The sequence below is a fragment of the Coffea arabica genome, chromosome 1c (genome assembly GCF_036785885.1).
Source record: "Coffea arabica cultivar ET-39 chromosome 1c, Coffea Arabica ET-39 HiFi, whole genome shotgun sequence".
NCBI classification, from domain to species: Eukaryota; Viridiplantae; Streptophyta; class Magnoliopsida; order Gentianales; family Rubiaceae; genus Coffea; species Coffea arabica.
This window is the reverse complement of record NC_092310.1, coordinates 9791758-9806068: the sequence shown is the minus strand read 5'-3', so window position 1 is coordinate 9806068 and position 14311 is coordinate 9791758.

Here is a 14311-nt window from a genome sequence, read left to right as displayed (position 1 = left end):
ATGAAAGCTTAAAATGAGTAAATAAAAGAAAAAGTACTTAAACACATGCAATCGCACATAAAAACACATAGGAGTACATAAAAAAATTAAAAAATAATAATGGGTACTTCCCCTTGAAGTAGTGGCTAAATGAGGTAGAGTTTGCCTATTTATACTCCAAAATCAACAAAATGGTCAAGACACCAATTTAATTGATAACACTTTAAAAGAAAATGTAAACATATAAAAAATTCAACCTATTATTTTAAAGAAATGTGAATAAACATAAAATCCCTAAAAATTACAAAGATTAGGGACCTAATTGCAAAGATTGAGAAGTTTTTGGGTCAGATTATAATTCTAAAAATTAGGGTCAAAATTGAATAAAAAGTAAAGTTTAGGGACCAAAATGTATTTAAATTAAGGATCTGAATGAAACAAATCCAAAATTTAGGGCCATAGTAAAATTACTCTAAACATCAAAGACCAAATTGCAAAAACTCGTTTCTAATTTGTAAGGGGTGTGTAAGAAAACAACATGGGCCTTTCTTTTTTTCTCTTTATTTGTTTTGGCTTGGGCCAAACCACTTCGGCCCAACAAAAAATAAAGCAAATCACCCCATAAAAAAACTAACCCACATCATTCCACTATTCTCAAACCAACAAAGAAGCTGGGCTTGAGCCTTGAATCTTATGCCATAGCACTAGCCTACTATAAAGAAAAGAAATATCGAAGCCCAACAATTTATTAACCAGAAACCAGCATAAAACATCAGATAATGGCTCAAAACTTCATGCAAGCCGTTAAATCGACCAAGAGAAAGATCTATAATTACCTACGGGTGTTTGTGGATTCGAACAAACGTGAGAGATCTACAAAAAACACTCCCAAATGCTGGAACGAAACAAAAAAGATTCTGCTGCAGAAGTTGAAGCGTAAACGAACCGACAACTTCAAGTTTGAATTTAGGGAATTTAGGGACTTTTTTCGGAAATTTTCAAAACGAAAGTTGTTCACTGATGATTATAGATGGTGCAGAAACAAAGATCTCATTTAGAGGGCTACAATCAAAGTCAAATTTTGGCAAGAAGCAGGGCTAGTTCGTCAGCCCTATTTACTGATTTTTCCAGAAATTTTTTCCTCCCTCCCCATTTTTTCTCTCTTTCTCTCTTTCGTTGCTTTTTTTTTTTTTTTTTTTGCTGCTTTCCTAACTCCCTCTCTGACCCTAAGACTCTCTCTAATAAAAACTAATTAAACCCTAAGAAAAAAGGCTTAGATGGAGTATGGGTTTAGGTGGTTATTTTCTACTCATTTGATCTTTTGACAGCTATATTGCTTCATGGATTTGTGATGGTGAGGTGTCCCAAGAACTTGCTAAACTTGGAGGGAAAGAAAACAAGAAGCAAATACGGATCGCAATTGTTCAAACAAATTCCAGCTAGCCTGTGTACCATTTGCTGGCTTTGCTACTGGAAGACTGATGAGGAAGAAACGCGTGCGTGCACCCGCAAGAATTTTTTTTTTTTTGAAGGAAATAGAAATGGGTTGATGGGCCTTGTCTTGTTTCCTTCTTTTCTAGGTTTTTGTAGGGGTTTTGCCTTGGGCTTTTGTTTGGAATTAGGCTAGATTTTAGTTGGGTTTTTGGTTAGAATTTAATTGGGTTTGAAACAAAAGAAAATCTCTACTTTTTTCCTACAAAATAACACAAAAATAAAAATGATTACTTAATAAATAATATAAAAAATTAAATTTTTTTTGAAAAAATTTTGGTGTCTATAGCATCAAGAATCAATATTCCTCTAGTGCATTGCCGAAAATTATAGTTGTTCTATGAGATATTCTCCTTTGTTCTAGGAATAATGTCTTGGTGAAGTACATGCAAGTTTATCACAAGATCTTTATCATGAAGTTTGAACATATCAAGGATTGATTTGTCATCAATAATGTCATCAGTAATGTCCATAAAGTTTGTTGTCCTAGAGATCCCACACTTCATGTGCAAAAGAAGATTCAAATTTCTAGGCAAGTCATTCATAGCCTTGCTAGTAGCATCACTAAGAAGATCAATAAATTGGTAACTTTTTGGATATACATTGGAAATTCTGACTTTGTTTCCCATGTAATGGACTAAGTTATCATGTGCAATAATTCTTCCTATCTTACGTTTTAATGAGCTTTCAAGAAAAGTTTCTATCAACTATTATAAGAATCACAACAAGTAGTACACCACATGTATAATTATTCATCTGCACAATGAAAGGGTTATAATTATGCATCCAACTTTTACTTCATCATAATCATAAATTTTCATCTATCCACTTATACCTTAAACTGCATGCATTGTAAGTCCACACATATGATGCTCAAGTTACAAACGAAACTTACTCCATGGGCTTCATAAAGGAAGAACACTAGCCTTGTCATCCCAATTAGATTCTTTACCAACAACAAACCTGCTCCATACTTATGTACTATAGCTTTCGATATCATTAAATAGTTAATGAATCATTGACATAAAATAACATAATCATCAAATCACACATATTATTTAGCATTCGACATTACAAACACTAAATAAAACTTTGCTTGGACTATAAAATTGGTTATCAAGTCCAACCAAAAAAAAAAGAAAAGAAAAAGATAGCTATTATGCCCTGATCATCAAAAATTTCTAAGAATCATCAACCTTCATCAGGACATAAACATTACATCAGACAGGTGAAATCGGAGCGGCTTGGGTTTGTGTTTCAACTTTTACCCATTCTTTGCTGCTGGCACATGTGGAAGGCTAGGAATAATGCTGTGTTTAATGGAACGGTGCCGAATCCTGTTGGTGTCTGCCAGGCCATCTTCCAAGACTTAAAGGATGCGTTTTGGTTACAATTCGGGGAGTTGCAGCGGGTGATGGAGTGGCCTACGTTCGTGGAGTGGGTGGAAGGCCGGCCAGACGCTTTCTTCATCCGACAAATTCGAGTGTGGTGTGCTCCGGGCCCTAGCATGGTCAAACTCAATATTGATGGGTGCTCGAAGGGTAACCCAGGAGTGGGTGGAGGTGGGGGGATCCTACGAACTTCTACGGGGTGCATGGTAGTTGCGTTCTCCGGCTTCCTTGGGAGGTGTACCAGTGTGCAAGCACAGGCCAGGGCGTTGCTGAGAGGGCTTCAGTTATGTGTTCAACGGGGTTTTATGGGCAATTTGGTGGTTGAAACGGACTCCTTGTTGTTGCAGCGGACTCTATCCCAAAGTTACCAGTGTTCGTGGGTTATCAAGGGAGAGGTGGAGAAGATTGAACAGATGACTCAGGGCAGGCTTCAGATCCATCACTGCTATAGGGAGGCGAACAAGGTCGCGGATGTACTGGCCAGTACAGGCTCCGCTCACCCTCTTCATTTGGTTTGTGTTTATGTGTGACAGCTCCACCTTCCCCTAAGGCGAACCAAAGGGGTTAGCGGACTGCCTGCCCAGCTCTCGCCAGGACTAACGGTACAGTTTACGTCGTTCTATTACGTTCCGAAACATACCAAAGCGCAAACAAGTCAAAATCACTAAATAAAAAAAACGAAAATCGAAGCCGGAATGAATAGTGCAGGACACGTCAGAATCCGGCCGGATTCTCGGCCGGATACAAGGCCGAGAGTAATCCAAAATTTTTCCAAAATCCTTCCTAATCCGGCCGGATTCGGTCCTGTTCATTCCCGCCAAATTTTTTCCTTCTCCGTTTGAAATGCGTCTAGATCCAAAATCCATCCAATCATCAACCAAACATATATATACATTGAAATTCAACTTTTACAACCATAGTGGCATGCCAAAAACCATTTATCATGAATATACATACTCGGTTTGCCAATCAAAGAAAATGAACCCAATACACAATAGGGTTTCATTCAACAAGCTAAACAAAAGCCATTTACACTAGCTCAACTTGGCAATCGACTATCCAAATCAGTCCCAAAAGTAATTATATCCCTGTAAGGAAAACAAATGGAACGGGATGAGCTAAAGCCCAGTGAGTTACTACCACATAAGCAGTAAAGATCACATAAGCATAATCTTTCATTTCAAGTACACACTTAAGAAGTAAACAAGTCGGTAAAAGGATACGGATGGCTCTCAAGAGCCCGTTTCCACGCTTACATTCTTGATCCAATCTCATTGACCCTCCGTCAATGTTTAAGAATACCCGACCGTAGATCTCACTTCACTCCATTCCTTCCACCCAACATACCCCAACCGGGCCCGCACTCCAATTCCGTAGCTTTTGGTAATACTCGAGTATACCGGAACCAAGAGTCTCATTACTACAAGGTTCCTCAGTACAGTCCCCGTGGTATGTCACTTATCACGACCAAGCCCTTGCCGGCTCGATCCAAATGACCACCAAACGGGGTTGAGCTCAGTAATACAGTGAGGTAGTTGGACATCGTCCAAACAACACCAAATCAGTTTTCCAAGATTGCAATTCAATAACTCATAAAGCCAGTGCAGTATTTCAGTATAACAGTAAGCAGTCATGAATGAAATCACAAGGGGTGAGGGCGGTCAAGTACACCCTCACCTCAATCACTTCCAATAACCAATTAAGCCTTCAAGGCATCAAATACACATAGAGCAAAGCCATATTATAACAAGTAAGTGAGTAGTATACTCACCAAGTGAGAAAGTGGTGTTTCATACACCGAGGTCACCAAGACGTCGTGAGCTACCGTCACGCCCTAGAATCACGCAACAAATGCAATGAGACTCGATAACGAGTCGTATAGCAATGCTGAACACAACCCCAATAGGGTTTCATATGCATGTACAAGCATAATAGCAAACCAGAAATTAAGAAAGGGCTTGAACTTAAGCCTTCATAGGAAAACCGGTTTTGACGTCATAATGCGGTAATGGTACAACTCTCACTACAATTATCGGTTGGGGGTGTAAGACCCACCGTTTCGAAGCTATGGAACAGGGCTACAATAATGTAGAAGACCACTCAATCCAGTTCCTAACACAACTTAGTCAAAAGTGCCAAATACTAAACCAGAATCACCAAAACAGGTTTGCAAAACACAGAAAACTGTAATCGGTATATCTCAGTCCATACTAGTCCAAATGCCAAAATTCCAAAGGCATATGTTAGCTAAGACATTCAGCTACATTTCATCAGAAGACACCAACTTCAAAATCCAAACCAATTCCAGTCAAAAGGGCCAATTACTAACGCAGTTTTCGCATTCTGATCAAAACAGAACAGCTACAGTAAAAACGGCATAACTCACTCTACACTCATCCAAATGACCTGAAATTTTACAGGCACCTCAAACACATCAATACCTACAACTTTCATGTTTTGAGCAAAGTCTAATTCGGCCTCTAACCTAGTGATCTAAAACCTTCTTTCTTCGTGCTAGAAGGGCCGGCCAACACAAGGTAAGAAAATGGTGTTTTTTGTGAATTTTTGGAATATTTACTTAAGTGGTCAAAAGTCAAAAAATTTGTCAAAAGGTGAATAGTGTTTCTTAAGTCACAACCAACCATATTGTGACACTTGTCACAATCATTAATGCATTCTTATCTTTCTTTTTCCCTCTCACATCAATCACTTCACACATTCCACTTATCTCTTAACACCCGATAAATTTTACACAGTATCCGAAACTTAACCTTATTGACCGAATTTTTCCGAACTTTTCGCACTAGTGGGTCCCACGTCCGATATACGTTCTTAATTTCTCAAAATCCATTCGATACTAGAAAAATCATCTAAAAACTATAATTGCTCATAAAATCCACCAGGTAAATATTTCTAAGCCAGAAAATGTAAAAATTATGCAATTAAGGGAACTAAAACCCTAGGAAAATATTAGGGTTTTTTCGGGTTCTCACACTCTCTCCCCCTTAAAAGAATTTCGTTCTCGAAATTCCTTATCATTGATTACTCCGGGATTAAATTGAGCACTATACTTAGCCAACAGACCGGTATCCCTTCACTGGCCAGGTTTAGTAAATTATTACCTTCCACGTCCTCTAAGGGGTCAAAGACTTGATGTTGTTCTAAGGAGTACACCCGAGAAGACACGTTCGATCCATCCTTGACCCCCTTCGACTGGTCAGGGTGGGTCGTGGTTGGTGGCAGAGTCCCTTGCCTCTCGCGCAGGCGAGCTGGACAGTTAGCAATTTGATGTTCGGCACTCCCACAGAGCAAGCATTTTCCTCCTTTCCTCCAGCAATTGTCCTCCGAGTGGTTTAATTTTCCGCAATACCCGCAGGGTCCGCGTGCTGCAGAAGCTGAGCCTCCTCTTGACGGCCTCTCTGGTGACATTTCCGGCATCCTCACTCCTCCCGTTCCCCGCCCAAATTTGGGAGGGATACTTTCATCCTCCAGTCCCGAATTGTTTCCAGGAAATCCTCTCTTTTTCGCCTGAAAGTTTTTCACCTGGAGCCTAGCATTCTCTACCCGTTGTGCCTTTTCCACTGCTTCACTGAAGGCGTTAATTTGGGCTGCCGCGAGGTCCTTCTGGATTTCTACGTTCAGGCCCTGGACAAATCGCCGTATTCTTCGTTGCTCGGTCAAGATCAACTTAGGCGCAAACTTGGATAAATGGGTAAATTGACTCTCATATTCCGCCACAGTTTGAGCCCCTTGGCGGAGCCTAATGAACTCGTCCTCCTTCCTCTCCTGGACTAGAGGAGGGAAAAATTTTGCATTAAATTCTCGGATGAAGTTCACCCAAGTCCTCGGCGTCTGCTCCCGTTCCCATTTCTGCCTAATTACATTCCACCAGGAACGGGCCGCTCCCTCAAGTTGAAACACGGCGAAAGTCACCTGCCGTTCATCGGGGTAGTGTAGGGCTGCAAATATGTCAACCATCTTTTCAAGCCATCTCTCAGCAACGTCCGGGTCAGGTTCCCCAACAAACTTCGGCGGGGCAAACTTTTGGAAACGTTCGAGAGCTCTATCTTCGCTCTCGACATGGTTACCAGGGTTTCCAGGGTTAGGGTTTGGGTTTTGGCCCTGTTGTTGCACTACTTGTGCGAGTAGGTTTGTCATTTGTTGCATAGCAGCAGCTATCTGCAAATTGGGGTCTATTTGAGGTGCAGAATCGGTTCCAGTAGAGGTTTCCCCCGTTCCCCTAACCGGTGTAGGTTGTCTAGTTCTGCGTCCACGGCCTCGACCACTCCGAGTGCCTTCCATCAATCTAAGTCAATCTAGGTCACCAAATAAATATACTGTTAAAGGGCACCTAACCCTTCTTTCCGTAGTACCAGACAGGAACAATGAAACAAGAATAAACAACTCAAACATTTACTGTGAAGAGCATTTAAACACATAACACGTATACATAGATCACATAATCAGGTTAAGCAATCATACGGAACAGTCAGTCAAGTACATATGAAGTCATTGCATGAAACAATAGGGTCTTCCAAAAGTACTATAGACACCTAGGTCACAAGTACAAAAGAACTCACGAAAAGCTTTTCCCCTTCTAGGGATTCGTCCAAATATTTATATCTTAATCAAGGTCGATCACGCTTAACCACCCGAACAAACCACACGAAGTTCCATAGAATCGCCTTTCTAGTTCACCAAATCCTTTCTAACCTAGGCCTTCATATCTTTCGTATCCGGGCGCGAGAATCTCGTCTAAGATAATTCACATCTCGAGCCGGCCGGTCCCAAGAGTAAACCATCCTTATTAAAGATTCCTACCCGACATACACACCTAACTTCCTCGAGTCCCATGATAATGATTCGTACACTTATTACATGCCCGGTTCACAACTTATGCTCAAACGAGCACTTAGACATATTCACGAATTTAGGACCACAACACCACTTGGCCCAGTCTCACTCCGCGCAGAGACCACGCGACGTGGCTCTGATACCACTTGTGACAGCCCCACCTTCCCCTAAGGCGAACCAAAGGGATTAGCGGACTGCCTGCCCAGCTCTCGCCAGGACTAACGGTACAGTTTACGTCGTTCTATTACGTTCCGAAACATACCAAAGCGCGCAAACAAGTCAAAATCACTAAATAAAAAAAATGAAAATCGAAGCCGGAATGAATAATGCAGGACACGTCAGAATCCGGCCGGAATCTGGCCGGATTTCCGGCCGTATACAAGGCCGAGAGCAATCCAAAATTTTTCCAAAATCCTTCCTAATCCGGCCGGCAATCCGGCCAGTTTCTGGCCGGATTCCTAGCCGGATTCGGTCCTGTTCATTCCCGCCAAATTTTTTCCTTCTCCGTTTGAAATGCGTCTAGATCCAAAATCCATCCAATCATCAACCAAACATATATATACATTGAAATTCAACTTTTACAACCATAGTGGCATGCCAAAAACCATTTATCATGAATATACATACTCGGTTTGCCAATCAAAGAAAATGAACCCAATACACAATAGGGTTTCATTCAACAAGCTAAACAAAAGCCATTTACACTAGCTCAACTTGGCAATCGACTATCCAAATCAGTCCCAAAAGTAATTATATCCCTGTAAGGAAAACAAATGGAACGGAATGAGCTAAAGCCCAGTGAGTTACTACCACATAAGCAGTAAAGATCACATAAGCATAATCTTTCATTTCAAGTACACACTTAAGAAGTAAACAAGTCGGTAAAAGGATACGGATGGCTCTCAAGAGCCCGTTTCCACGCTTACATTCTTGATCCAATCTCATTGACCCTCCGTCAATGTTTAAGAATACCCGACCGTAGATCTCACTTCACTCCATTCCTTCCACCCAACATACCCCAACCGGGCCCGCACTCCAATTCAGTAGCTTTTGGTAATACTCGAGTATACCGGAACCAAGAGTCTCATTACTACAAGGTTCCTCAGTACAGTCCCCGTGGTATGTCACTTATCACGACCAAGCCCTTGCCGGCTCGATCCAAATGACCACCAAACGGGGTTGAGCTCAGTAATACAGTGAGGTAGTTGGACATCGTCCAAACAACACCAAATCAGTTTTCCAAGATTGCAATTCAATAACTCATATAGCCAGTGCAGTATTTCAGTATAACAGTAAGCAGTCATGAATGAAATCACAAGGGGTGAGGGCGGTCAAGTACACCCTCACCTCAATCACTTCCAATAACCAATTAAGCCTTCAAGGCATCAAATACACATAGAGCAAAGCCATATTATAACAAGTAAGTGAGTAGTATACTCACCAAGTGAGAAAGTGGTGTTTCATACACCGAGGTCACCAAGACGTCGTGAGCTACCGTCACGCCCTAGAATCACGCAACAAATGCAATGAGACTCGATAACGAGTCGTATAGCAATGCTGAACACAACCCCAATAGGGTTTCATATGCATGTACAAGCATAATAGCAAACCAGAAATTAAGAAAGGGCTTGAACTTAAGCCTTCATAGGAAAACCGGTTTTGACGTCATAATGCGGTAATGGTACAACTCTCACTACAATTATCGGTTGGGGGTGTAAGACCCACCGTTTCGAAGCTATGGAACAGGGCTACAATAATGTAGAAGACCACTCAATCCAGTTCCTAACACAACTTAGTCAAAAGTGCCAAATACTAAACCAGAATCACCAAAACAGGTTTGCAAAACACAGAAAACTGTAATCGGTATATCTCAGTCCATACTAGTCCAAATGCCGAAATTCCAAAGGCATATGTTAGCTAAGACATTCAGCTACATTTCATCAGAAGACACCAACTTCAAAATCCAAACCAATTCCAGTCAAAAGGGCCAATTACTAACGCAGTTTTCGCATTCTGATCAAAACAGAACAGCTACAGTAAAAACGGCATAACTCACTCTACACTCATCCAAATGACCTGAAATTTTACAGGCACCTCAAACACATCAATACCTACAACTTTCATGTTTTGAGCAAAGTCTAATTCGGCCTCTAACCCAGTGATCTAAAATCGGACAGAATTGGGATTTTATGAACCCTAACTTTCCATTTTTCACACCAAATCCAAAATTGATTGCATTTAACCACAATTCACACTCACTAGAGTCATTTCCAACCATTACAATTCATCATACAAGCCCCCAACATCAAGATCATATTAAACCAGAAAAATTCCCAATAAAATAAAAACTTCACCAAAACAAGCCAAATCAAGAGATAAATCACATTTTCAAACACTCAAGCCACTTCTAAGCATCATATAACCATTATTAGAGGTAGTAGGGTGTTCAAGCAACACTTACCAAGAAATCAAGAGAGAGAGGGATTGTGGACACCTTTGCTCTTCAAACAAACTTCACTACAACCCTTACTAGCACTAGAAGGTAAGGTTTTATGGAGTGAAATCTAACTAAACACTTGATTTGGTGGATTTTGGACCAATTGGAAGCTTGAAGTTGATGAAGTTTCTTCTTTCTTCGTGCTAGAAGGGCCGGCCAACACAAGGTAAGAAAATGGTGTTTTTTGTGAATTTTTGGAATATTTACTTAAGTGGTCAAAAGTCAAAAAATTTGTCAAAAGGTGAATAGTGTTTCTTAAGTCACAACCAACCATATTGTGACACTTGTCACAATCATTAATGCATTCTTATCTTTCTTTTTCCCTCTCACATCAATCACTTCACACATTCCACTTATCTCTTAACACCCGATAAATTTTACACAGTATCCGAAACTTAACCTTATTGACCGAATTTTTCCGAACTTTTCGCACTAGTGGGTCCCACGTCCGATATACGTTCTTAATTTCTCAAAATCCATTCGATACTAGAAAAATCATCTAAAAACTATAATTGCTCATAAAATCCACCAGGTAAATATTTCTAAGCCAGAAAATGTAAAAATTATGCAATTAAGGGAACTAAAACCCTAGGAAAATATTAGGGTTTTTTCGGGTTCTCACACTCTCTCCCCCTTAAAAGAATTTCGTCCTCGAAATTCCTTATCATTGATTACTCCGGGATTAAATTGAGCACTATACTTAGCCAACAGACCGGTATCCCTTCACTGGCCAGGTTTAGTAAATTATTACCTTCCACGTCCTCTAAGGGGTCAAAGACTTGATGTTGTTCTAAGGAGTACACCCGAGAAGACACGTTCGATCCATCCTTGACCCCCTTCGACTGGTCAGGGTGGGTCGTGGTTGGTGGCAGAGTCCCTTGCCTCTCGCGCAGGCGAGCTGGACAGTTAGCAATTTGATGTTCGGCACTCCCACAGAGCAAGCATTTTCCTCCTTTCCTCCAGCAATTGTCCTCCGAGTGGTTTAATTTTCCGCAATACCCGCAGGGTCCGCGTGCTGCAGAAGCTGAGCCTCCTCTTGACGGCCTCTCTGGTGACATTTCCGGCATCCTCACTCCTCCCGTTCCCCGCCCAAATTTGGGAGGGATACTTTCATCCTCCAGTCCCGAATTGTTTCCAGGAAATCCTCTCTTTTTCGCCTGAAAGTTTTTCACCTGGAGCCTAGCATTCTCTACCCGTTGTGCCTTTTCCACTGCTTCACTGAAGGCGTTAATTTGGGCTGCCGCGAGGTCCTTCTGGATTTCTACGTTCAGGCCCTGGACAAATCGCCGTATTCTTCGTTGCTCGGTCAAGATCAACTTAGGCGCAAACTTGGATAAATGGGTAAATTGACTCTCATATTCCGCCACAGTTTGAGCCCCTTGGCGGAGCCTAATGAACTCGTCCTCCTTCCTCTCCTGGACTAGAGGAGGGAAAAATTTTGCATTAAATTCTCGGATGAAGTTCACCCAAGTCCTCGGCGTCTGCTCCCGTTCCCATTTCTGCCTAATTACATTCCACCAGGAACGGGCCGCTCCCTCAAGTTGAAACACGGCGAAAGTCACCTGCCGTTCATCGGGGTAGTGTAGGGCTGCAAATATGTCAACCATCTTTTCAAGCCATCTCTCAGCAACGTCCGGGTCAGGTTCCCCAACAAACTTCGGCGGGGCAAACTTTTGGAAACGTTCGAGAGCTCTATCTTCGCTCTCGACATGGTTACCAGGGTTTCCAGGGTTAGGGTTTGGGTTTTGGCCCTGTTGTTGCACTACTTGTGCGAGTAGGTTTGTCATTTGTTGCATAGCAGCAGCTATCTGCAAATTGGGGTCTATTTGAGGTGCAGAATCGGTTCCAGTAGAGGTTTCCCCCGTTCCCCTAACCGGTGTAGGTTGTCTAGTTCTGCGTCCACGGCCTCGACCACTCCGAGTGCCTTCCATCAATCTAAGTCAATCTAGGTCACCAAATAAATATACTGTTAAAGGGCACCTAACCCTTCTTTCCGTAGTACCAGACAGGAACAATGAAACAAGAATAAACAACTCAAACATTTACTGTGAAGAGCATTTAAACACATAACACGTATACATAGATCACATAATCAGGTTAAGCAATCATACGGAACAGTCAGTCAAGTACATATGAAGTCATTGCATGAAACAATAGGGTCTTCCAAAAGTACTATAGACACCTAGGTCACAAGTACAAAAGAACTCACGAAAAGCTTTTCCCCTTCTAGGGATTCGTCCAAATATTTATATCTTAATCAAGGTCGATCACGCTTAACCACCCGAACAAACCACACGAAGTTCCATAGAATCGCCTTTCTAGTTCACCAAATCCTTTCTAACCTAGGCCTTCATATCTTTCGTATCCGGGCGCGAGAATCTCGTCTAAGATAATTCACATCTCGAGCCGGCCGGTCCCAAGAGTAAACCATCCTTATTAAAGATTCCTACCCGACATACACACCTAACTTCCTCGAGTCCCATGATAATGATTCGTACACTTATTACATGCCCGGTTCACAACTTATGCTCAAACGAGCACTTAGACATATTCACGAATTTAGGACCACAACACCACTTGGCCCAGTCTCACTCCGCGCAGAGACCACGCGACGTGGCTCTGATACCACTTGTGACAGCCCCACCTTCCCCTAAGGCGAACCAAAGGGATTAGCGGACTGCCTGCCCAGCTCTCGCCAGGACTAACGGTACAGTTTACGTCGTTCTATTACGTTCCGAAACATACCAAAGCGCGCAAACAAGTCAAAATCACTAAATAAAAAAAATGAAAATCGAAGCCGGAATGAATAATGCAGGACACGTCAGAATCCGGCCGGAATCTGGCCGGATTTCCGGCCGTATACAAGGCCGAGAGCAATCCAAAATTTTTCCAAAATCCTTCCTAATCCGGCCGGCAATCCGGCCAGTTTCTGGCCGGATTCCTAGCCGGATTCGGTCCTGTTCATTCCCGCCAAATTTTTTCCTTCTCCGTTTGAAATGCGTCTAGATCCAAAATCCATCCAATCATCAACCAAACATATATATACATTGAAATTCAACTTTTACAACCATAGTGGCATGCCAAAAACCATTTATCATGAATATACATACTCGGTTTGCCAATCAAAGAAAATGAACCCAATACACAATAGGGTTTCATTCAACAAGCTAAACAAAAGCCATTTACACTAGCTCAACTTGGCAATCGACTATCCAAATCAGTCCCAAAAGTAATTATATCCCTGTAAGGAAAACAAATGGAACGGAATGAGCTAAAGCCCAGTGAGTTACTACCACATAAGCAGTAAAGATCACATAAGCATAATCTTTCATTTCAAGTACACACTTAAGAAGTAAACAAGTCGGTAAAAGGATACGGATGGCTCTCAAGAGCCCGTTTCCGCGCTTACATTCTTGATCCAATCTCATTGACCCTCCGTCAATGTTTAAGAATACCCGACCGTAGATCTCACTTCACTCCATTCCTTCCACCCAACATACCCCAACCGGGCCCGCACTCCAATTCAGTAGCTTTTGGTAATACTCGAGTATACCGGAACCAAGAGTCTCATTACTATAAGGTTCCTCAGTACAGTCCCCGTGGTATGTCACTTATCACGACCAAGCCCTTGCCGGCTCGATCCAAATGACCACCAAACGGGGTTGAGCTCAGTAATACAGTGAGGTAGTTGGAGTCACGCCCTAGAATCACGCAACAAATGCAATGAGACTCGATAACGAGTCGTATAGCAATGCTGAACACAACCCCAATAGGGTTTCATATGCATGTACAAGCATAATAGCAAACCAGAAATTAAGAAAGGGCTTGAACTTAAGCCTTCATAGGAAAACCGGTTTTGACGTCATAATGCGGTAATGGTACAACTCTCACTACAATTATCGGTTGGGGGTGTAAGACCCACCGTTTCGAAGCTATGGAACAGGGCTACAATAATGTAGAAGACCACTCAATCCAGTTCCTAACACAACTTAGTCAAAAGTGCCAAATACTAAACCAGAATCACCAAAACAGGTTTGCAAAACACAGAAAACTGTAATCGGTATATCTCAGTCCATACTAGTCCAAATGCCGAAATTCC